Source organism: Danio rerio, chromosome 7 (genome assembly GCF_052040795.2).
Source record: "Danio rerio strain M-AB ecotype USA chromosome 7, GRCz13ab, whole genome shotgun sequence".
Classification (NCBI taxonomy): Eukaryota; Metazoa; Chordata; class Actinopteri; order Cypriniformes; family Danionidae; genus Danio; species Danio rerio.
Window position 1 is genome coordinate 75,062,501 of NC_141027.1, and position 24,000 is coordinate 75,086,500.

General features: G+C 39.0%; 2 protein-coding genes across 2 annotated transcripts in view; both read right to left on the reverse strand.

The window, feature by feature from the left end:
• LOC147843282 (uncharacterized) overlaps positions 1–24,000 on the reverse strand; it is a 513,583-nt gene that overhangs the window by 300,255 nt on the left and 189,328 nt on the right. The gene's annotated exons all lie outside the window — the stretch shown is intronic.
• LOC147836223 (uncharacterized) overlaps positions 1–24,000 on the reverse strand; it is a 41,684-nt gene that overhangs the window by 15,902 nt on the left and 1,782 nt on the right. The gene's annotated exons all lie outside the window — the stretch shown is intronic.

Here is a 24,000-nt window from a genome sequence, read left to right on the forward strand (position 1 = left end):
AGTACAAAAACTCGACAGCTTTTTTTCATTAATCTGGTCAGGAACTGGCAAAACATCTTCTCACAGCCAATAGGCCCGGCGGAACGTATTTGAGTGTAAAGTAATTTGCCATTCAAGTATTCTCTCTGATGAGAAAGGGCCCGGCGGTGAGTGCTTTCGCCGTGCTTGTCGCTGGCCCGAAGACAAGCTGTCTGCCTCCCGAAATCTTGCAAGCTCAAATAGTCAAGTGGAGATAAAGACAAAGAGAGGCTTTAGCAATTCTCTGCTACGTTTCCCTGAGAACTCAGCACAATTCGGGAAGATCAGAAAGCACGGCGACACTTTGCCTCAGAGCAATCTCCACATTATGAAGTTTAATCCCCTCTGATCTGCATCAATAATTACTATGGCAGAGGCAACTGCTCGCCTTCCATTACCGCTAATTATAACTCTGCCATTGATAATCCTTTTAATAATCATCAGATAGGCCTGGCATTGAAGGCGGGCTATGGATAATGAACACTGGGGGTGGCGAGAATGATAATGGTAGCATTCACCTTCTCACAGAAGAAAAAAAAATGACATATTCAAGTGCATTTGACGGAAGTTGGGAATAATGAACAAGTGAGGAAAATGATGAGTGAATTGTTATTATTGGGTGAACTATACCTTCAATGTTTGTTTTAAAGCACATGATAAATAAAAAAAGAAAAATACAAGTTTTTCAAAAGTATAGTTGCTTATTAAGCTGGAACGGGTCAAAAAAGTATGACCATATCTTCCCAATTTTATCCTCTTTAAACTGGCTACCTGTTAAGATCTGCATTAATTATAAAATATTGGTTTAACCTAGAAAGCTTAAAAAATCTAGCTTCTGTTTATCTAACCAACGTTCTGTCTTGCAACAATCCAACCAACTCTTTAAGATCTCAAATCCCAGGGCTTCTGGTAGTACCAAGAATAGCAAAGTCTGCTAAAGGAGGTCGAGCCTTCTCATTTATGGTTCCTAAACTCTGGAATATCCTTCATGATAATGTCCGAGGCTCAGACACTCTCAATCAGCTAATAATCTTTTTAGTAAAGTATATCACATAACAGTATGATGCATGAGTGTGCTCCATGCAGGTGAGTGGGCTTGACAAACCACCTGTAGGACACGCTCCTCTTAATGCATCAGGCATGTTGATAGAATCTTTGTTTGTTTCTATAACTCCTATTGTAATTTACTGCACTTCATTTTTGCATCTCTTGTTTGAACACAACATGAACAGCAGCTATGCTAATTATTTAAGTTGTTTTTTAAGCTGGAACAGGTAAAAAAATATGACCATATCACCCGAATTTTATCATCCCTACACTGGCAGCCTGTTAAGTTTCGTATTGGTTATAAAATATCGGTTCTAACCTATAAAGATTTAAATAATCTAGCTTCTGTTTATCTACCCAACCTTCTGTCTAGCTACAACCCGCTCTTTAAGATCTCAAAACTCAGGGCTTCTGGGCTTCTCTCAATCAGCCAATCATCTTTTTAGTAAAGTATATCACATAACAGTATGATGCATGAGTGTGCTTCATGCAGGTGAGTGGGCTTGACAAACCACCTGTAGGACACGCTCCTCTTAATGCACCAGGCATTTTGATAGAATCTTTGTTTGTTTATATAACTCCTATTGTAATTTATTGCACTTCATTTTTGCATCTCTTGTATAAACACACCATGAAGCTGGAACAGCTAAAAAATTATGGTAAAAAATATATGACCATATAACCCCAATTTTATTATCCCTTCACTGGCTGCCTGTTAAGTTTTGTATTGACTATTAAATATTGGTTCTAACCTTTAAAATTTTAAATAATCTAGCTTCTGTTTATCCACCCAACCTTCTGTCTTGCTACAACCCAACCCGCTCTTTAAGATCTCAAAACTCAGGGCTTCTGGTAGTACCCAGAATAGCAAAGTCTACTAAAGGAGGTCTACTAAAGTGTCCTAAACTCTGGAATAGCCTTCTTAATAATGTCTGAGGCTCACACACGCTCTCTCACTTCAAAACCAGATTAAAGACCTATATTTTTAGTAAAGCATACACTCAATACATCACATAACAGTATGATGCATAAGTGTGCACCATACAGGTAAGTGGGCTTGACAAACCACCTGCAGGACACACTCCTCCTGTCTTAATGCAGCCGACATTTTGTTAGAAACACGCATATGCTTAATATATTTGTTTCTATGTCTGTTTATGTATCACTATTTTTGACAACTAACATGATGCCGCACGGCAGTCACACTAAAGATTGAGCTTGCTAAATTGCACTGCGAAAAGGGGCGGGATTAAACAAGATGATTAGACATTTAAAAAAGCGTGTGATTGGTCTATGTTTAAATTTTTTATCCAGAGAGGTCATGTTTTGATCCTCGATTGGTCTCACGCAAACATGTGATGTGATTTCACCAAAAGTTCACCAAGCTTGAACCTTTCAACGCAGCTAACTGCAAAACTTGCCGCACGACCTTACGTTTCCGATTTGACGCATTTGCGTGCGTATGAATGGAAGTCTATGGGGAGAAAAGTGCAGTGTGGCAGCAGCTTGATGCTGTGCGCCAATCAACACCCGCTACAGTTGACAATAATCCGGACATTCAAACACACACACACAGCTGAAACACATGATGAATGATAACATGGACTATAAATACACCTTACATTCACACACACAGTGCTGAGTCTTGTTTGCTGTAAAAGTGTTTCCTTGTCTAGTCTTGTGTGTGTTTGCATGCGTTTGCCTTTGCCTTCTTTTATATGTTGTTTTGCTGCCTGTATTGATCATTTTGCCTGTTAACATGACTACACTTTTAGATTACCCTCATGCATTTGTTTGCTTCTGCTTTGACCATTGCCTGTCTGACTCAAGAGTTAATAAACTGCGTTTGGACCCTCACCTCCGTTGTCACTCAGACTCATCATGTTACATTTGTCTTCAACTACAGTAGCCATACTTGATTACTTTTAGTACAGAAGAATACCACAAACTCCTAACATGCAGTAAGTTACTGTAAATGTTTTGAAATGACCCACAATGCAGTGCATATTACAGTAGTGAACTGTAAGGAAAGTATGTAGTGTTTTACTGGGTGTTTTTGCAGTAAATAACTGCGGCAAAGTCTAACAGTGTGACCAACATTGTTTAATACATCTTATTCTCTCTATAAAGCGATTCCACAAAGCATCTACACTCAGCTTGAAAGTACATTTGTATGGTTGTGTGTGCTCACGTTTAGGCACGGCACATCTCACCTACACATTCTCACATGCTGTTTATTTGCACATATGAAGTCGCACAAAGACAACAGACCGAGTGTGTGTGCTGAGCTTAAAGACAGCCTGTTGAGGGAAGCCGTGTCAACAAACTTTCACAAGAGACGGGCTGAGAAAAAAAACAAAAACAAGCAGAAGTCTGAGGACGTACAGGACAAGTAAATGATAGATAGATAGATAGATAGATAGATAGATAGATAGATAGATAGATAGATAGATAGATAGATAGATAGATAGATAGATAGATAGATAGATAGATAGATAGATAGAAAAGAAAGAAAGAAAGAAAGAAAGAAAGAAAGAAAGAAAGAAAGAAAGAAAGAAAGAAAGAAACTTTTTTGAAAACCAGAACATGCATGGATGCCTGGATGGATGGATGAATGGAAGAAAGAAAGGATAAATGGGTGAATGGAACAAAAATTCTAACAAAATAAAAAAGAAAAGATGGATAGAAGAAGAAATAACAAATATTTTTATGAACGAAAGAAAGAAAGAAAGTAAGAAAGAAAGAAAATAAAGCGAAGCAAACAAGCAATGAATAAATAATGAATGAATGAATGAATGAATGAATGAATGAACGAACGAACGAACGAACGAACGAACGAACGAACGAACGAACGAACGAACGATGAATGAATAAACAAATGAACAAACGAAAAATGAACAAATATCAAATGAATGAACAAATGAACAAACAACAAATGACGAATGATTGAATGAATGAATGAATGAATGAATGAATGAATGAATGAATGAATGAATAAATGAATGAACAACAAATGATGAATGAATGAACAAATGAACAATAAACAAACAACAAATGACGAATGAATGAACGGATGAACAAATTAACAAACAAAAATGAACAACTGACAAATGAATGAACAAATGAACAATGAACAAACAACAAATGACAAAAGAATGAACAAACAAACAAACGGTGAATGAATGAACAAATGTACAAACAACCATTGATCAAACAACTAAATGACAAATGAATGAACAATAAACAAACAAATGATGATTAAATGAACAAATGAACAAACAACAAATGACGTATTAATGAATGAACAAACAAATGAATGAATGAATGAACAAGCATTTTTTGTAAAACAGGATGAAATGAATAGATTAAAGAAAGAAAGAAAGAAAGAAAGAAAGAAAGAAAGAAAGAAAGAAAGAAAGAAAGAAGCAAACAAGTGAATGAATGAACAAACAATGAACAGCAACAAATTACAACAGAATGAACAAATGAATGAGAAAGCATTTTTGTTGAACAAAATTTAATGAGTAGATTAAAGAAAGAAAGAAAGAAAAAAAGGAAGAAAAAGAGAAAGAAAGAAAGAAAGAAAGAAAGAAAGAAAGAAAGAAAGAAAGAAAGAAAGAAAGAAAAAAAAGAAAGAAAAGAGTGATTTGGCAGACCCGTCCCTCTCCAGAGAAGCATAAATTGATCTATTAAGTCTCCTCCATCTCTCCCCGTTCCCTCCCATCCTTTCTCTCATATCCATCTCTTTCTATCCAGGAGCTGCTGGGAAAATCTGATTACTTTATACATGAGGCTGGACTGAAGGTGGTGGGCAGACACAGATAAAAAGGTGGAGGAGAGATTGGGTGAGGAGGTGAGCTGAAAGATGCAAATCAGCTGCCGGAGAGAGTAAGAGAGAGAGAGAGAGATGGAGAGAAATCAAAACATCACAACCACAGCGGAGGAAAGAGCCACCAAAACATGAAAACATTTCCACAACTATTGTATGTACACCAAGGTTCTGTTTTCTACAACAGACAAGTACTACGCATTTAAGAGCAAATGCATTGGAGTGAGCGAGAGAGAGGGAGAGAGAAGGAGAGAGAAACAAACTTTACTCAAATAAATGTCTCGGGCTACATTAAATATGTTTTTTTTTTCATCTTTTTTAGTTGGAATTACAGAAAGAATGAACAAACAAATGAATTAACGAATGAACAACACTCTAATGAAAGAAGGAACGAACAAGCATTTTTTAAAAACAGAATGAAATGAACAGATTTAAGATAGAAGTAATGAACGAATGAGCAATGAATGAATGAACTAACAAGCATGTTTTTGTAAAACAGAATGAAATGAAACAATTTAAGAAAGAAATTAACAAACATTTTTGTTAAACAATGAACAAATGAAATAACAAATGACTATTGAATGAATGAACAAACAAACGAATGAACAAATGAACAATAATTTTTTTGTAAAATAGAATAAAATAAATAGAAGACCCAATAAAATGAATAGAACAAAGAATTAACAAATAAATTAACAAACAACTAATGAATGAATGAAGGAACCAACAAACAAACAAACAAATGGATGAACAATAAAACATTTTTTGTAAAAGAATGTAATGAATAGAAGAAAGAACAAATGAATGAACTAATGACTAAATGAATGAATGATTGAACAAACGAACAAATAAATAAACGAACAAACAAGCGTTTTTTGTAAAACAGAATGAAATAATTAGAAAGAAAGAAAAAAAAGAAAGAAAGAAAGAAAGAAAGAAAGAATAAATGAATGAACATACGACAAATGAATGAATGAACAAATAAACAAACTGATTAATGAACAAGCATTTTGTAAAACAGAATGAAATGAATAGAGGAAAGAAAGAATGAATAAACGAGTAATGAATAAACAAACGAACATGCATTTTTTGTGAAAGAATGAAATGAATCGATAAAAAAAGAAAGAAAGAAAGAAAGAAAGAAGCAAACACGTGAATGAATGAACAAACAATGAACACCAACAAATTACAACAGAATGAACAAATGAATGAGAAAGCATTTTTGTTAAACAAAATTTAATGAATAGATTAAAGAAAAAGAAAGAAAGAAAGAAAGAAAGAAAGAAAATAGCACTAATCAATGAACAACAAATAAACGATTAAATGAATGAACAAGCATTTTTTGTAAAATAGAATGAAATGAATAAAACAAAAGAAAGAAAAAGAAAGAAAGAATGAAAGAACGAAAATACGACTAATGAACGAATGAACGAATGAATTAATGAATTAATTATTCAATCAATCAATCAATCAATCAATCAACCAAATCAATGAACGAATTAACGAATAAATGAATGAACAAGCATTTCTTTGTAAAATAGAATGAAATGAATAGAAGAAAGATAAAACAAACGAATAACTAATGAATGAACAAAGAAACTAATGAAGGAACAAACAAAGGAACAAATGAAAAAACAAATGAACAAGCATTTTTTGTGAAACAAAATAAAATAATTAGAGGAAAGAAAGAAAGTACAAATAAACAAACAACTATTGAATGAATGAATAAATAAAAGATTGAATGAATGAACAAGCATTTTTTGTAAAATAGAATAAAATGAATAGAACAAAAGAAAGAAAAAGAAAGAATAAACAAACAAAAATATGACTAATGAATAATGAATGAATAAATGAATGAATGAATGAATGAATGAATGAATGAATGAATGAATGAATGAATGAATGAATGAATGAATGAATATTTTTTGTAAAACAGAATAAAATGAATAGAAGAAAGAGGAAAGAAATCTATTTAATTCTGTTTTACAAAAATGTGTTCATTTGTTTATTCATTTATTCTTTCTTTCTTTTTTCCCCTTTCCCCTTCTTTGTATATCCATTCATCTATCCATCTTAAACTTTACTTCTTTTATCTATTCCTTCTTTCCTAAAGATTCAAATGACGTTACTCTGCACTTGTTCAATCAAATGCTCTCAAGATTCTAAAGTGTCCCACCTCCTCCACTATTATTAAACAGCTAATAAGTAGTTCATTAAGCTAGTGGAGTTAGTTCATGGTTTGTTAATACTGTGAATTCTAAACAAAAGTGTTACCAAAAAGTCTTTAAATGATCAAAATCTTCTTCCAATACTCTCAGGGGGGAAAAAAAAGAGAAAAGGAAGGGAAGCAAACTAAGCATCAGTTGCCAGCCGCACTGTCCTGCAGCATTTCTCCACCGCACCATTTTAACCGCACCTGTCATTTGCGCTCCAGTCATTCGCCACTTTCTCTCCCAGTGCTCATAGGGACCGCTAACTAGAGCTGTCCGTCAGGCTGGGCCGGGATAGTGTGTGTGTGTGTGTGTGGTTGGGGGGGGTTAATGAGCCAGAGGCTGTTAGTGAGCGCTAACGCTGAGGAGGGAGTCCATCTTACCAGCCTCCGCCGTGGACCAGAGGAACTGCCTTGAAATGGCGCTGTGCACGCTCTCTTTTTCTCTCACACGTCGTTTCCCTTAATCTCAGCCTTTCTCACCGGAGGAGTAACTATGCTGTTAAAGTACAAATAAAATAAAAACTAACCATATTGATTTAGTTAGCTCACGTTGCTAGTTTTGTGGTGAACAGTTCATCTGTGCATGTCATTAAGAAAATAAATATTTAATTGAAATCTGAAAGTGCACTTGTTTTGTTCAGTTAAATTGTCAGATTACTCTTATGTCTTAGGTATTGGGCGTGGTTAACATACTTAAGCACATCTCTAGTAATTTAGGGCTAGCAATCAGGTAAATTGATTAAAGAATTACGTCTTTTGGAAACAGGTGTTGTCAACAGGTGATTGTAATTATTTTTGGTACAAAAGCAGCTTCCAAGTAAGGTCTAGTCCTTTAGGAGCTAAGATAAGCCGGGGATCGGCAGCTTGCCAACATTCATTCATTCATTTTCTTTTCAGTTTAGTCCCTTTATCAATCTGGGGGTGCCACATTGGAATTAACCGCCAACTTATCCAGCACATGTTTCTAATCTCTGGGAAACATCCATATACACTCAATCACACTCATACACGCAGGGAGAACATGCAAACTCCATACAGAAACGCCAACTGACCCAGCCGAGACTCAAACCAGCAGCCTTCTTTATCAATCTGGGGTTGCCACAGTGGAATGAACCGCCAACTTATCCAGCACATGTTTCTAATCTCTGGGAAACATCCATATACACTCAATCACACTCATACACGCAGGGAGAACATGCAAACTCCATACAGAAACGCCAACTGACCCAGCCGAGACTCAAACCAGCAGCCTTCTTTATCAATCTGGGGTTGCCACAGTGGAATGAACCACCAACTTATCCAGCACATGTTTCTAATCTCTGGGAAACATCCATATACACTCAAAAACACTCATACACGCGGGGAGAACATGCAAATTCCACACAGAAACACAAACTGACCCAGCCGAGACTCAAACCAGCAGCCTTCTTTATCAATCTGGGGTTGCCACAGTGGAATGAACCGCCAACTTATCCAGCACATGTTTCTAATCTCTGGGAAACATCCATATACACTCAAAAACACTCATACACGCGGGGAGAACATGCAAATTCCACACAGAAACACAAACTGACCCAGCCGAGACTCAAACCAGCAGCCTTCTTTATCAATCTGGGGTTGCCACAGTGGAATGAACCGCCAACTTATCCAGCACATGTTTCTAATCTCTGGGAAACATCCATATACACTCAAAAACACTCATACACGCGGGGAGAACATGCAAACTCCACACAGAAACGCCAACTGACCCAGCCGAGACTCAAACCAGCACCCTTCTTTATCAATCTGGGGTTGCCACAGTGGAATGAACCGCCAACTTATCCAGCACATGTTTCTAATCTCTGGGAAACATCCATATACACTCAAAAACACTCATACACGCGGGGAGAACATGCAAACTCCACACAGAAACGCCAACTGACCCAGCCGAGACTCAAACCAGCAGCCTTCTTTATCAATCTGGGGTTGCCACAGTGGAATGAACCGCCAACTTATCCAGCACATGTTTCTAATCTCTGGGAAACATCCATATACACTCAATCACACTCATACACGCAGGGAGAACATGCAAACTCCACACAGAAACGCCAACTGACCCAGCCGAGACTCAAACCAGCAGCCTTCTTTATCAATCTGGGGTTGCCACAGTGGAATGAACCGCCAACTTATCCAGCACATGTTTCTAATCTCTGGGAAACATCCATATACACTCAATCACACTCATACACGCAGGGAGAACATGCAAACTCCACACAGAAACGCCAACTGACCCAGCCAAGACTCAAACCAGCAGCCTTCTTTAACAATCTGGGGTTGCCACAGTGGAATGAACCGCCAACTTTTCCAGCACATGTTTCTAATCTCTGGGAAACATCCATGTGCACTCAATCAGGACATCATTAAAAGACTCAATGAATCTGGAGGAATTTCAGTGTGTAAAGGACAAGGACGCAAGTTTTAAGCTGAACAACCGTAATCTCCGATCCCTCCTTGCATTAAGAATTGTCATTCATTTACAAGCAATATCACCACATGGGCTCAGGAATACTTTGGCAATCCCTTGACAAGCACCACACTACATAGTAACATCCACAAATGCCGGTTAAAACTATACTGTTCCAAAAGGGAGCCCTATGTTAACATTGTCCAAAAGCGCCATCAACTTCTCTGGGATCGGAGGCATCTGGGATGGACCTTCACACAGTGAACATGTGTACTGTGGTCAGATGAATCATTATTCTGGGTATTTGTGAGAGGAATGGATGCTGTGTGCTCTAAACCAAGAATTATCTGGACAAACAGAAACGTAGACGTGTTTCTAACAAATTGTCTGCTGTATAAGAGAGGAAGGAGTGTATCCTACATGTCCCACTCACCTGTATGCATACACTAGAACCACAAAATATATGCACACAATAAATATCCAAGAGCGTCCAGCGGGTGTTAAAAGTGCATGTGTGTGATGTGCAATAAGTGTCCGTAAAATGTGCACAGAATAAGTATTTCAGTCCTGTGTGTTGCACTTTTGATAGACCAAACCATCCTTGGACTGTGGAGGTGTTGAAGAAACTCCACCTCAAGTAACATTTAGATGCATTTACTGTTTAACACACTACATTTACAACTGCATAAATACTGTCCGGAGATGTTAATACAGTCCTTTATTGAATAATTACGGTTCGAAAATTTAAATGAGAAATATTAAACCAAAGATAAATCTAAACACCTATTTGACAGTTTCTGGTAGCCACAGTGAGTCACTTTCTCCTCATAACCTCCCTCATATGCCTAAAAATACGGCATTCGGTGTAGAATTCATATGGTCTGATGTGTTTTGTGGCCTGCGCCAACTTCGACTACAAAAACCAACTTCATTCCTCCATCCATCCCCATGGAGAGCATACTGATACCGTCTCATTTGATCATCCCTATGTAGTGCACTAAGTGTAGTTGTGTGAATAGTTTAATGACAAGTGAATCATTGTAAACTCTGTATCAACCAGAAGCTGTGACTATTTGTTTGATTGTTTGTTTGTTTATTTTTTTAGAGTATGATGCAGCTTCTAGAGAAACTGAATATTTAATGAGAAAAAAGTGGGTGTGGTTTATTTTTTCTACTGCGAGCTGATTGGATGTAGTGGGATGTGGGATATGGGTTTCAGAAGAGTTATCACCGCCTTTCACACAGTAAAACCAGTAAATATCCAGAAAATTTCCGGAACGACTTTACCGGTGAATAAAATAACGCAGTTCACACAGGCAAGGATGTTCCGGAAACTTCCATTCCAAAATAAGAGTAAACTCTGACACCACTCACCAGAAACAGCCTCTAAACGGCTTTGCTTGTATTTGTGTACATAATAGACGTCGGGCTTTCCTTGATGGTTTCACTTTTATAAAAAGCTTTAGCATTCATGCAGCTACTTTTGTCTCGCAGACATCCGAAGGCAGAAGCGCTAACTGCAGCTAAATGTTTACACATTTGACTACATTACAAGTTCTGTGGATGGATAAGTATTGTGAACAACTTCGATGTAAACATTTGGAGAAACACTTTCGCATGTCGAGATATACATTTGGTCATGTGCTAGCACTCACCATAGCATTCATTTACGTACATGAGCTGAACGCAGGGCTTGCAGATTGTCACGATAACCAGCAAACGTACTCCAATAGATCGCTGGACTTCATTCACTAAAACTTATGGACTACAATTCCGCCATTTCTGGACTACATATTCCTACATGCACTTCGCTCAGACACGCATGCTTCCTCATCTAGACTGATTACACTCGTACCACCTGAGGATCGTCAGAGACTGATTGCACACACTATTTTAAGCCACACACTCACTCATTCAGGTTGGAGAGTCTTGTTATCTGTATAGAAACACTGCAAAGCGTATTCCTAGTCTTGTTTTCTTATGTTTTGAACCTTGCCTTGTTTACCTTTTCATCCCTGCTGAAAAATCCAGCTTAAACCAGCCTAGGCTGGTTGGCTGGTTTTAGCTGGTCGACCAGCCTGGTTTTAGAGGGGTTGGATTTTTCCATGGTTTAAGCTGGATTTTTCAGCAGGGATCTTAGTCTGCCTACTGACCACTCGCCTGATACTTTGACAATCTGTTTGCACCTGTGCTGACCTTTGCTTGTCTGACTTAGAATAAACCTGCATGTGGATCCAAAGTGCATGTAGGAATATGTAGTCCAGAAATGGTGGAATTGTAGTCCATAAGTTATAGTGAATAGTGAAGTCCAGCGATCTATTGGAGTACGATCGCTAGTTATCGTGACACAGATAAACTCACAGCGGTTTATCATAAGCATTTTATCGATCATTGTTCCACAGTTGGCATTAATAATGAACATAAAGATGTTCTCTGACAAACTAGTAGCTAAATGTGTCTGGAAAAGTATTAGAAGGCGTTTATTTTCATTAACAGCACGGATGTGAATGCGTCTGAGTGTTCTGATGGGCTGGAGAAGACTTTCTGGCAGTTTTCCTCCTGCGTTCACACAGAGCAGCATTCTGGCGAATTAACGGTAATGTTACAACTTCTCTTTCCAAAAAATTGCAGAAACGAATTTACCGGTATTTTCAAAAAAGGCCTGTTCACAAATGATCCCTTCGCGGGAATTGACCGTAATTTTTCGGAAAGGTCTGTATGTGTGAAAGGGACTATTATAACCTCACAGCCTCCTCCTCCTCACCATTTCTGTTTGTTGTCAAAACTGACAGTTGGAGGAGGCGTGGTTAAGTATGTTAGCCACGCCTAATACCTCAGACAGACACAATTTGAGAATTACACTTAAAACAAACAGAAAGTGCATTTTCAGATTTCACTTAAAGATTACAAGGGCAAAATTACAGTTATTTTCTTCATGACATGCACAGACGTCACCACAAAACTAGCAATGTGAGCTAACAAATTCAATATAGTTAGTTGTGATTTCATTTGTGCTTTAAGGTAGCGCATCTATTGTGTAGTGTAAGGGGCGGGACACTTCAGGTTCTTGAGAGCATTTGATTGGACAAAAGAGTCTGAGGAGAGCACACAGTAATCTCACCCTTTCTCAGTAGAGGAGGGAACGTGTTATCTACTGGCAGGCAAGAATAGAACAATAGAAAGAAAAAAAACAGGCACCTGCAGTTATAGCTAAAACAAATACACAAACTTTTATGCGCACACACACAAACGTAAACACAGAGCGTATTCCGACTCGTGTGAGCAGTCTTGCTGCCGCTGTTGCTTTATTATTTCATTAAGTATAAATCCTGTCAGTGATCTCCCACCCCCAGCCCAGCCGGGGCCCTCTTGCTCTGGAGTCAGCAGGTTAAATTATAATTTAATTACCAGGCCTTAGCTGAATAAGCTGCCTGGGAGCGCTCGCCCCCCAGAATAATTTGAGAATATGGCATCTCTCTATCTCTCTCGCTCAGTCTCCATCTAACTATCTATTTTTCTATATCTCAGACTCTCTCTCATTCTCTCAGATCCACGAGGTCTGGGACCCCAGAGGCCTGCTTCAATATCCCACCTAATTATGTCTCTGGAATCAGCCACGTATTACTACAGGAATAGCAGTAATTAAGCTGGATGGGGGGAAAAATTAATTGTTCACTAAAAATGTTTTGTAGAGTTGACTCTGGCGAGGATTCGTGGGTGGCCGTGACAAATCGCAGCGCTCACTGTGGTGTTCTCCAAAAGAAATTCACAGATGAAATGAAAAAAAACCTTAACCAAAACATATTTTTTTGTCATCAATCTCAAGTGAATGAATGTAAGGGTCTGCAAGAGCGTAGCTTAAACAGTTAGACTACAAATTTATTAAATAAATAGTAAATATACAGTTAAAACCAGAAGTTTAATGAACATGACTATTTAAAAAAAATGTCTGATGGTAAATCATACTTAACTTTTACTATTTTAGGTCTGTTAAGATTACCAAAATTACATGATTACATGATTTACATTTGCTAAATGCCATAATAATGAGAGATTTTTTTTGAGAGTTTTTTTTATTATTATTATTTTCTAGACAGTCAAAAGTTTACATACATTTCCTTGGTATTTTTTAGCTTTGCTTTCAAACTGTATACTTTGGACAAATTTTCCATTGGATTGAGATCAGGGCTTTGTGATGGCCACTTCAAAACATTCACTCTGTTGTCCTTAAAGCACATTTTAACTAATTTGGCAGTATGCTTAGGGTCATGGTCTGTTTGGAAGACCCATTTGTAGCCTAGTTTTAATTTTCTGGCTGATGTCTTGAGATGTTGCTTCAGTATTTCTACATAATGTTCTTTCATCATGATGCCATCTATGCTGTGAAATAGACCAGTACCTCTGGCAGCAAAACAGCCCCACAACATGATGCTGCCGCCCCCATACTTCACAGTTGGGATGGTGTTCCTAGGCTTGTAAGCTTTCCCCTTTGTCCAGAGTTATGTTCAATTCACTTAAATTAGTAAAATTGATTAAGTTTAATTGCTTATTGTTCGGATAACATAAAGGAATTGTCATATCTGTCATATCATGCTGCAGCCCAAGACTGAGGTTACTCACTGAAGCTAAAAAGGGCAGAGCCTGGTCAGTACCTGGATGGGAAAACTAGATTGCTGTTATAAATGGTGTTAGTAAAGCCAGCAGGGGCCGCTCAACCTGCAGCCTCCTTGAGTCCTAATGCCCCAGTATAGTACTGGGGACACTATACTGTCAATGAGTGTTGTCTTTCAGATGAGACGTTAAAACCGAGGTCCTGATATAGGATTTTTTTGAAGGGGGAGCTGTGCCCCAGTAGAGCTTTATGTCTAGCAACACCCCTGGTTCCGCCCCTCCCTTACTGTGATTGGACGGCTGTCTAACATTGAATACATTAATGAGTATTAATGTATAATGTTTACCCAAAGTTGCATATTCTACAGATCTTAGTAGCCAGAAAAATTAAGAGTGAACCTGATTTGTTCAGTATGTTGATGCACTTCCAACTGAAACTGAATATTGAGTAGGACACGGGGCTTTCTTTTTGTGCATCATTCCCTGACAGCAAACTAATGGTAGAAAGGGGCGTGGTTAAGAATATTTCAGCTGAAACTGTCAAACAGACATCATCAGAGAAAGACTGCAAATGGTCAGACAGTGATTGAAGAATACCAAAGCATTCATTCATTTAATTATTTTCCTTTTGCTTAGTCCTTAGCCACAGCGGAATGAACCACCAACTTATCCAGCATATGTTTTACACAGCCTTCCAGCCACAACTCAGCACTGGGAAACACCCATACACACTCATCCACTCTTTGGACTGTGGGGGAAACTGAAGCACCCAGAGGAAACTCTGGAAACTCTGTGTGGATAACATGCAAACTCCACACAGAAATGCTAACTGACCCAGCTGGGATTCGAACCAGTGACCGCCTTGCTGGGAGGCAACAGTGCTATTGAATAATTAATCAATTATTAGTCAATTTATTGATCAAATGAATTGAAAATTCAATCTATTGTCTTTCAGATCTACTGTGACTCGTTGTTGGCATCATAAATGATCTACTTCTATCTTTCCACATCAATAATATCCAATACATTTTTCAGAAAACTTCCTAATAGAGGCAGCCCTGACGCAAAATGCTCAGCTTCACGAGCTCCATTGTCTTCAAGAAGAAACAATAAAGGAGCAAACGTGGGCATTTTAGTGTGTGCAGCCCATTTGTTATTGCGGATAGAAATGTTTTAAATTGTATTCTTTTAACTCATTACTCTTTTGGCCTTCAGTTTCTCACAGGAAGGCGTATTGTTATTACGTCCGCTCTTTGTAGAATTAAACATTGTTCATGCTAGCTCGAGCTCCATCCACCGTTCAATTTCAAGGTCGGCCTTTGAAGATTCAAACCTCTTCAGTGCAGTGTAACAGCCAACACGTTTCAGCATAAATACAATAATGAAGCAAAAACAGAATCATCTGGCTTTGAAAAGATAAGAGACAAACTCCATTTCACTTGGCTCCGTGTGGAAATGGGAATCAGGGAGAGGAAAGAGACCTTTAAACTGTACATATTCAAATTTTTTTGTCATAAACAGAGCCGATGAAAAGTGCGTTTGGAGAGCTAGGCAAACGGCACCTGTTGAAGACACGGCTCACTTGAGAATTCGCAATTTAGATGGAGCTTGCTTGAATATTGATGCTTCACCGGCATCTCGAAATTCATCAGAACTTTAAGAAGCACTTCAAAGAGTATGTAACTCTTTTCGTTTTTCTCTGGGAGGAAAAAAGGTTTAAGATATAAGTTGTTTAAATCACGTGGTTCTGGTGACGCACAAAAGAAACATACTATTATACTACATACACTTGTTCTTCTTCTTCTATCGTCTTCTTCTTACACCCCATTCACACGGGGCTTCAGCGTCAACGCTTGACTGAAGGCGTGTCTGAAGTTGGGGCGGAAGTGATCGTCATAGAAGCGTCAGCCAATGAAATTCAGTCAGCAATAGGCCACTGTCTGAGCTGGTGTATTTGCATACAGCGATCTGATTGGCTGACGCTTCCGCTTGAAAAGTTGAGCTAGTACCAACTTCTGCAGCGAGCAACGCCTCTGAAGCGGCGCCGACGGATCCACAACGCAGTTCGGCAACGGCTGATGTCACCCATTCAAAGTGAATTGGAAGCGTTGACACTGACGCCCCGTGTGAATAGGACGTTAGACTATTTTAAGAACGCATCTCCTCCTAGACCGTTCATACTACAACCACCAAACTAACTCCAAACCTTCAAACTATACTGAATTAAGTTGCTATATCTTTTCCAACTGATCCGACTTGCAGTTTTCCGAAAACTGACCCGGAAAAATCTGAAAAGTCCCTTTGACTTAACATTGAACCAAACTTTATGACCTAATAACTTAACACCAGGCTGTCGTACAGAGTTAAGCTGTGGTCAACCTTGACTTTTCTCCCCATAGACTTCCATTCATACGCAAATGAATGCGTCAGACTGGAAACGCAGGGCTCATGGGTTAAGTTTGGCAGTTCGCTGCGGTGCAGTTCAAGCTTGGTGAACTCTGACCTGCGAAATCGCATCCCTTGACTGCGTGAGAAAAACTGAGGATCAAAATACAACTTCTCTGGACAGAAATTTCTAACATGGAGCAATTGCTCGCTTTTTTAATGTCTAGTAATCTTGTTTAATCCCGCCCCTTTTCGCAGCGCCGTACAACAGAATTTCGCCCACACAAACTCTAGTGTGACCGCAGCTTTAAGGTTGGGCTCATTTAACTCAGACTACCAATTTGCCAATCACTGATGCCCTTTCAACTTACTACCCACACCCTAGCAACCACTTACAGCACCCTAGCAACTGTCCTATAGACTTTCATTGTAAAAAAAAAACTGCCATTGACTTGACATTGGCCACACTAACAACAAATACTTCCATAATATAGAAAAAAAGAATAAAAAAGAACAAAGAAACAGATCCAGGATGTTCCTTTTTTTAATTCACCTTATCTTAACATTCAACAACTCTGTTAACTCTGATATCAAGTAATAAATAACATCAATTCTTCACTTTTGCACTTTAGTGAAACAGTAAATATAAAGAAATCTTACATAAAAACAAATGGATTCTTAACTTAAAATACCCAGCAGGCAATCCCAAGTTTACATAGCTCACAGTTTGCTATGGTAATGTTGTCATCATCAACTTTATAATACCTCCAGACTGCAGACATACTCGTGCTTTCTGCTTTAAGCTGCCTCGGAAGAAGAAAGAAAGAACTCTAACTCTCTGCCACCCCATAACCATTAATGTGTTTTATGTATAATATATATATATATATATATATTATACATATATTCAAATCCTGATTGGGAGGTAGTGTCTAATTCTGATGGAGTCTGAAACCGCGTGATCGGGCCAATTTTCCAATCACGTGATTGGATCTGGACATCCCTAGAATAAATGTTTATTACATGCCGCTTTTTCTTCCACCAGTTTCTTCTTCTCCCCATTATGAGCAAAAATGTTTGGAAGTCTATTAAAGCTGTTCTGCGTTTCCTATTTTGGCAGATTTAAACAATTATAAACGACATAAAACAGACATATTTAGATGTTCTGATAGCGATTCCTGTAGAAGAATCACTTCCTGCCCTCCATCTGAATTTTGCGTGTCATCAATCACGTCATGTGAAAACAAACTATTGTCTCCACATCTCCAGCGCCACAAAAATCATGCTTTTAATCTTGCTAGCATAGAGCTGGCAGCAATAATTTCTTGGAAATCATTTGTAAAAAGCCAAAGCAGAGCCGGCTGCAATTGAACAATTGGATTCAAATGATGATGATGATGATAATGATGACGATGAGCCTTCATTTGCCACAACACTGTTATAGAATGCACAAGACATGTCACTCGTATAGTGTTAAATGGAGAAAAGTGTATCGATCAAAATGGTGAATCCCTGCCTAATAGTACAGGAGCCAATCATTGATTACTATAGACTGACGTCTCTTTATGAGAGCGACTCAAACCAGACATGTTTTGTGGTCAACAAATACACTGGAATTTTAGCGAATTCACTATTGAAAGTACTTGAGAGTTCGCAATTTAGACGACGCTCATTTGAATATTGATGCTACGCTAGCATCCCGATATTCGTCAGACCGAGCAGAACTTTTAGAAGCACTTTAATAAGTATGTAACTCTTTTCGTTTTTCTCTGGGAAAAAAAAAAAGGTTTAGGATATTGTCTCCACATCTCCAGCGCCACAAAAATCATGCTTTTAATCTTGCTAGCATAAGGCTGGCAGCAATAATTTCTTGGAAATCATTCGTAAAAAGCCAAAGCAGAGCCGGCTGCAATTGAACATTTAAATTCTGACGTTCATTCAGAATGACAATGTCAATTAAGTTTATTTTATTGTAAACAGAGATGGATATATTTTCCCCCTTGGCCTGCATTTATTAGCATGTAAATCTAGCTCACTTTTATAAGCTCCTGCCAAATGCTCTTGAGCCAAGGATGCCTGATGAGGGGAATTATTTTCAAAGAAGTATATAAATCATTAAAAGATGTGGAGGTAAAAAAAAAACTACCAAGTAAGGCGCCTTCTCCAGGAAGAATGGTGTAATTTTCTTTGTGCTAATTTGACACTATAAAATTGTACATCGGCGCCCAAAAGGAGCGCATTACACGGGGGGCCCTTGGGAAATGTAATTTGGAGAAATCAAGGATCTAATTCACTATATAATACCGAAGAAAAGTAGAAAAGTACTCATTTGCTATTCATACTGTCTTCTGAGCGCAAGCGTTCCCTTGGCTTTAACACAGCCGTGTCAGAGCGAAAAGCGCTGTTAAAAACCTTTCTCCACATGAAAGAGGCCCTTTAAACACTTTGATTTTTTTCCATTTTGAGACAAAGATAAGTAAATACAGGCGAGATAATGAATGGAGGGGGGAAAATGAGCGTTGTTGCTCTGCCCTGTTCGAGCTCAGAGACAATTGCAGCATTTTGGGTGAAATTGCAAGGGGACTGTGTCACCCCTTCCTCACCTCGCCCCCTCTAATCCTCCAGTGAGGAGACAGGGCTCTCTCTCTCTGTCCATGCGGACCCCCCACCCGGAGGGACCCTACCAAGGCAAATTAGACCAGAGGGGTGCCTTTTGTTTCGGAGCACTCTGTGAGGGGAAAAAAAATCCAAATTATTTCTCGAGCTAGAGCAATTTGACATGCTGTGATAACTACTCTGCAAGAAACTTCTTTGACAGTATTGAAAGAGAAGATTTTCCAGCCATAAAATACCCCGTCCTTTAAGAACCCTCGCCGCTGACAAAAGACCCCCAAACTCATTAGGCTGTTTAATTACGCCACCTTTTCTTTTTGCTCACGCTATCTCTCGTCTTTATCAAAACACGGGTCCCCATTTGAGGTAGTTACGAGGCTCTCATTGGAACTCGTCTTTTTCTTTAGCTCTACCAAAGTCACTTTAAGGCAAGCCATCTCTGAAACGCCTCTTGGGCAGAATGCTCGGGCATTCTGTCTGAATAGGGAAACATCAAATTCTCCAAAACTGTTTGCCACGATTACACTTATTGGGAACCAACAATAAAATTAAACAAAAACCATAAGTTTTGTTTCTAAGCGAAATTAACGAGATCACGACACCAACCTCATATATGCCCGTTCTACAAATTATCATCCTCTGTAAAACAATACCAAATTATAGTTATCAGTGACACTTGTAAAACACAGTTCCTTTGGTTCTACTTTTTAAAATCTCATTTTCTATGCTACATTGTGTGTCAGGAATAAGGGGTAGCAGTGACTGAGCAAGACAAAATGTGGTACTGTAATATTGTTTTTACGCTTAAGAAGAGTCCTTGATTGTGATTGGTTGAATCACAATTGTAGCACTTCCGAACATCCTCATGTGGCTCATTACATACTAAAGCCTGATTTATACTTCTGCGTCAAGTGACCGGCGTAACCCACGGCACAGGCAACGCGCGTGGCTGTGCATTTATACTTCTGCGCGCTGTCTCTGTTGGTCTGCATTAACACTTCCGAAGCGCTAGTGGGCAGTGAGGTGTAAATGTTCCTCTGTGTCGAGTTTCTTCGCTGCTTTTTTGCTTTTCCTGAACACTTCCGGGATGTACAAGTGACTCAAACTCGCTCATTTTGAGGCAGGAACCGGCGGACGTGCCGCAACTTTAACTATGAGGTAAACACAAAACAAAACTTTCCATCCGGAGCTCCTTCATGGGACTCCACACTTGTAAACAATCGATACATTGGGTTCGCGCCATTCGCGCGGCTCTCGGTCCTGCCCCGACTCGTCAGCGCTACCAAGCCGACCAATCACAGAGCTTGCGCTACGCGTTGTTGCGACATGTAGTTAAATTTTTTGAGAGGTGCATGTCAGCGACGGCAACGGCGAAGAGCTATGCGTCAGCGCTGTAGCATACGCCGGCGTTTGATGCAGAAGTATAAATCAGCCTTTAGGGTGGACTCACAATATGCTATCCGAACCATGCGCAGGCATGTTTCCCAGTTCGTTTGACAGGTGTGAGTGCTCCAAATTGGGCTCAGGCATTTCAGTTGGCCAGCCCTGGCCTGGTTGGAAGAGGTATTCCAGAGCGTGGTTTGGTTGGGCTTTGGTGCGGTACGCTTGTAGTGTGAGTGCAAAGCACACCTGACCCCAAAGCTGAAGAAGCCACGTCAGATTTAGGTGACTCATAGTTTATTAAAGACGCAAACTCTTCACTGCACATCAGCTGAACCGTCAGAAAACATCCTACTAAATGAAGCACGATGACTTTTATGATCATTTATGTTCGCCAAAATATTTGACTGCGTGCATTTCAACTGACTAAAACTCTATAACTAAAGCAATATCCACTGTGCTAGATGTCCGTTCGATACATTATCATCCTCTGGATAATGATTGTCAGATCGTGTAGGTCTTCTGAAGTAATCCACAACTTGGTCTTGATGGCGAATCTTCTCCAGGAATAACAGTGACCCTTTGTTTACAAGTTTGTGGGGCCGTTTGAGTAGCTGCTTTCATGTGATGTGCATTTGACAGGACGGACTGTACCTCACGTTAGTTTCAAACAGATTACGAACCCAAATAACATTTGTTTTCATGTGTAGTTGGTTCATTAAAAAGCACAGATGTCAGGCTTTAATTGGATATATTTCTCATGTCTGTAAAGCAAGTATTCGCTGAGATTCCAGTGTGTTTGTTGACCATCAAACTGTCCAAATCTGTTTCGAGATTTTTCCCCGGAGAAACGTCAGTCTATAGTGATTGATGATTGGCTCCTGTACTAGTAGGCAGGGCTTCATTCACTAAATTGACCGTTATGCCCGATTCACAAGGGGCCTCAGCGTCAATGCTTGTCAGGGGGCGTGTCTGAAGTTGGGGCGTGATCTTTATTGCAGCATCAGCCAATGAAACTAGTCTTTAATCAGCTACTGTCTGAGCTAGTGTATTTGCATAAAGCAATCTGATTGGCTGAGGCGTCCGTTGCCGCTTGAAAAGTTGCAAAATTCCTAACTTCTGCAGCGAGCAACGTTATTAAAGCAGCGCCGACGGATCCACAATGCAGTTCGGCAACGCCTGACGTCACCCATTCAAAGTGAATGTAAAAGCGTTGACGCTGACGCCCCGTGTGAATGGGACGTTACGCTTTTTCCCCTATTCAAAACGATACGAGTGACATGTCTTGTGTACTCTATAGTCTTCGACTCTACTCTTGGCCTCATGCACCCACCGCAGTGATGTGACTGTTCTCCAGGGAAGGAGCGATGTTTGACTACACTTCACTAGCTGCTCTCTAGTAGCGCTGTTTGGACAAGAGCCTGGTCAGTGTTTGAATGTGTAATCAAAGAGCAAACAGACTGGCCCCCAACATGCACACACACACACACACACACACACACACAAAAGAGAGAAAGCGAAAAAAGAAGAGCTTCTTACGCAGTGTGACTTGACAGATGAAGAAATGCATTTTATATGCAAATCGGCGCCACTCGTGCTTTAGAGCCGGTGATTGATCTAGGGCTTTACAAATGTAAAACTCATAATTAATAGAGCAAATTATCTTCAGAATGGTGGAATCTCATCGCGGCAGTATTTTGTGAAAACAGTTGATCTGCCCTTGTCAAGTTCTCTTATTAATCTAATTCAAGGACTCCATTGTAGTCGATGTTAGCAAATATCAAATATTAGAGCGATCTAAGAAGTGATTCGTTGGTTTTGGGCTTTTACAAAAGGATGTTTGCTTCACTTAATGGTTTCAAAACAGTATCAAATTATAGTTATCAGTGTTACATGTAAAACAGAGTTCCTTTGATTCTTCTTTTTTTTATCTAATTTGCTGTGCTACATTAAAAAAGGGAAGAAGATGTATAACAGTGACTGAGCAAGACCAACTGTGGTATTATTATGGCTCGTTTCCACTGAGTGGTACAGTACAGTATGATACGGTATGGGTCACCTTTAACAGGCTTGCGTTTCCACTGCTAAAAGGGTACCAATGGTACTCTTTTGGTGGGCGTGGTGTACGACAGAAAGTTTCAGACAACGTCATTTTGGCTTGAGAAAATGTCAAAGTAAAGCTGAACGGGTCATTCACATAGCATATGAGAAGCTCTTTTCACAAAATAGATGCTTTTTACACATAAATACTTCTGTATAACTGTTTATTACTGACCTTTCTATGAACATAATTTGATTATAACTGCAGATCATAACGGCTGCGATTATATAAAATAAATAAATAAATGCAACATATATGAACACATACAGCCCTTACAGTGTCCGATATGTTACCAACTACAGAAAAACTACACACAGCAGACATTTAAGTCGTGCTTAAGGCAACTGTACCTAGTGTGAGTACGCTTCTATGTGCTACTAGAACTCCATGTACTATGTAACGTATACTACACAATGACATTTTGTACAAATTTTAACGCCAATCTTTAAATAAATACTTACGGTCGTAGACAAGCGTTACATCTGTGTAATCTTTATTTCTCACTTCATCTCTTTGTCACTTCGTCGGATGTGCCGAACAAACTTCAAAACATTGAGGCTTTTGCGAAAAAAAACAACAACAACAGTGCTCTATGTCGCCGTCTGGTGGTCAACATAAATTCCTACACCTACAACTGATTCACTAAAATGTTTTAGTTTTATTTGATAAGCATTCGAAAGACGGTTACTTTTGTGTGTGCAGTGATGTTTCGTTTACTTTTGTTTCCAAATTTCTCACATATTGTCAAATATTGAATTTCTCAACAATAAATGTACCGCCATTCACAAAATGTAATTAATAAGCTTTGTATTCGAGCCAGGCATCAAATTCTCTTTAGAATAGACCAAAAATTCATTCATTCATTTACATATTTTCCATCGGCTTAGTTCTTGATTTATCAGAGGTCGCCACAGCTGAATGAACCACCAACTATTCCAGAATATGTTTTATATAGCGTATTTCCTTCCAGCCACAACCCAGTACTGGGAAACATTCCATACACTCTCACATTCACACACACACACACATATTACAGCCAATTTAGTTCATCCAATTCACCTATAGCGCATGTCTTTGAATTGAGGGGGAATCCGGAGCACGTGGAGGAAAACTTAATGTCTGCACTCAAGAGCACAACATTTTAGATAAAAAAAACTGTCTAGAAGCAAAATTTTCTTAGACTACATCACACAAAATATACCAATCCCCCTCAACTTGTTTCACAGTCATTGGTCATTCTTCTCATGACTAATGCTATCCATATGGCCGAACATCTCCATCATCTAAACACACCATCCTTTGTCATGTTGGCAGGACTTTAGCAACAAACAGGAAATTTGACTTTTGCAGATTCAATTACA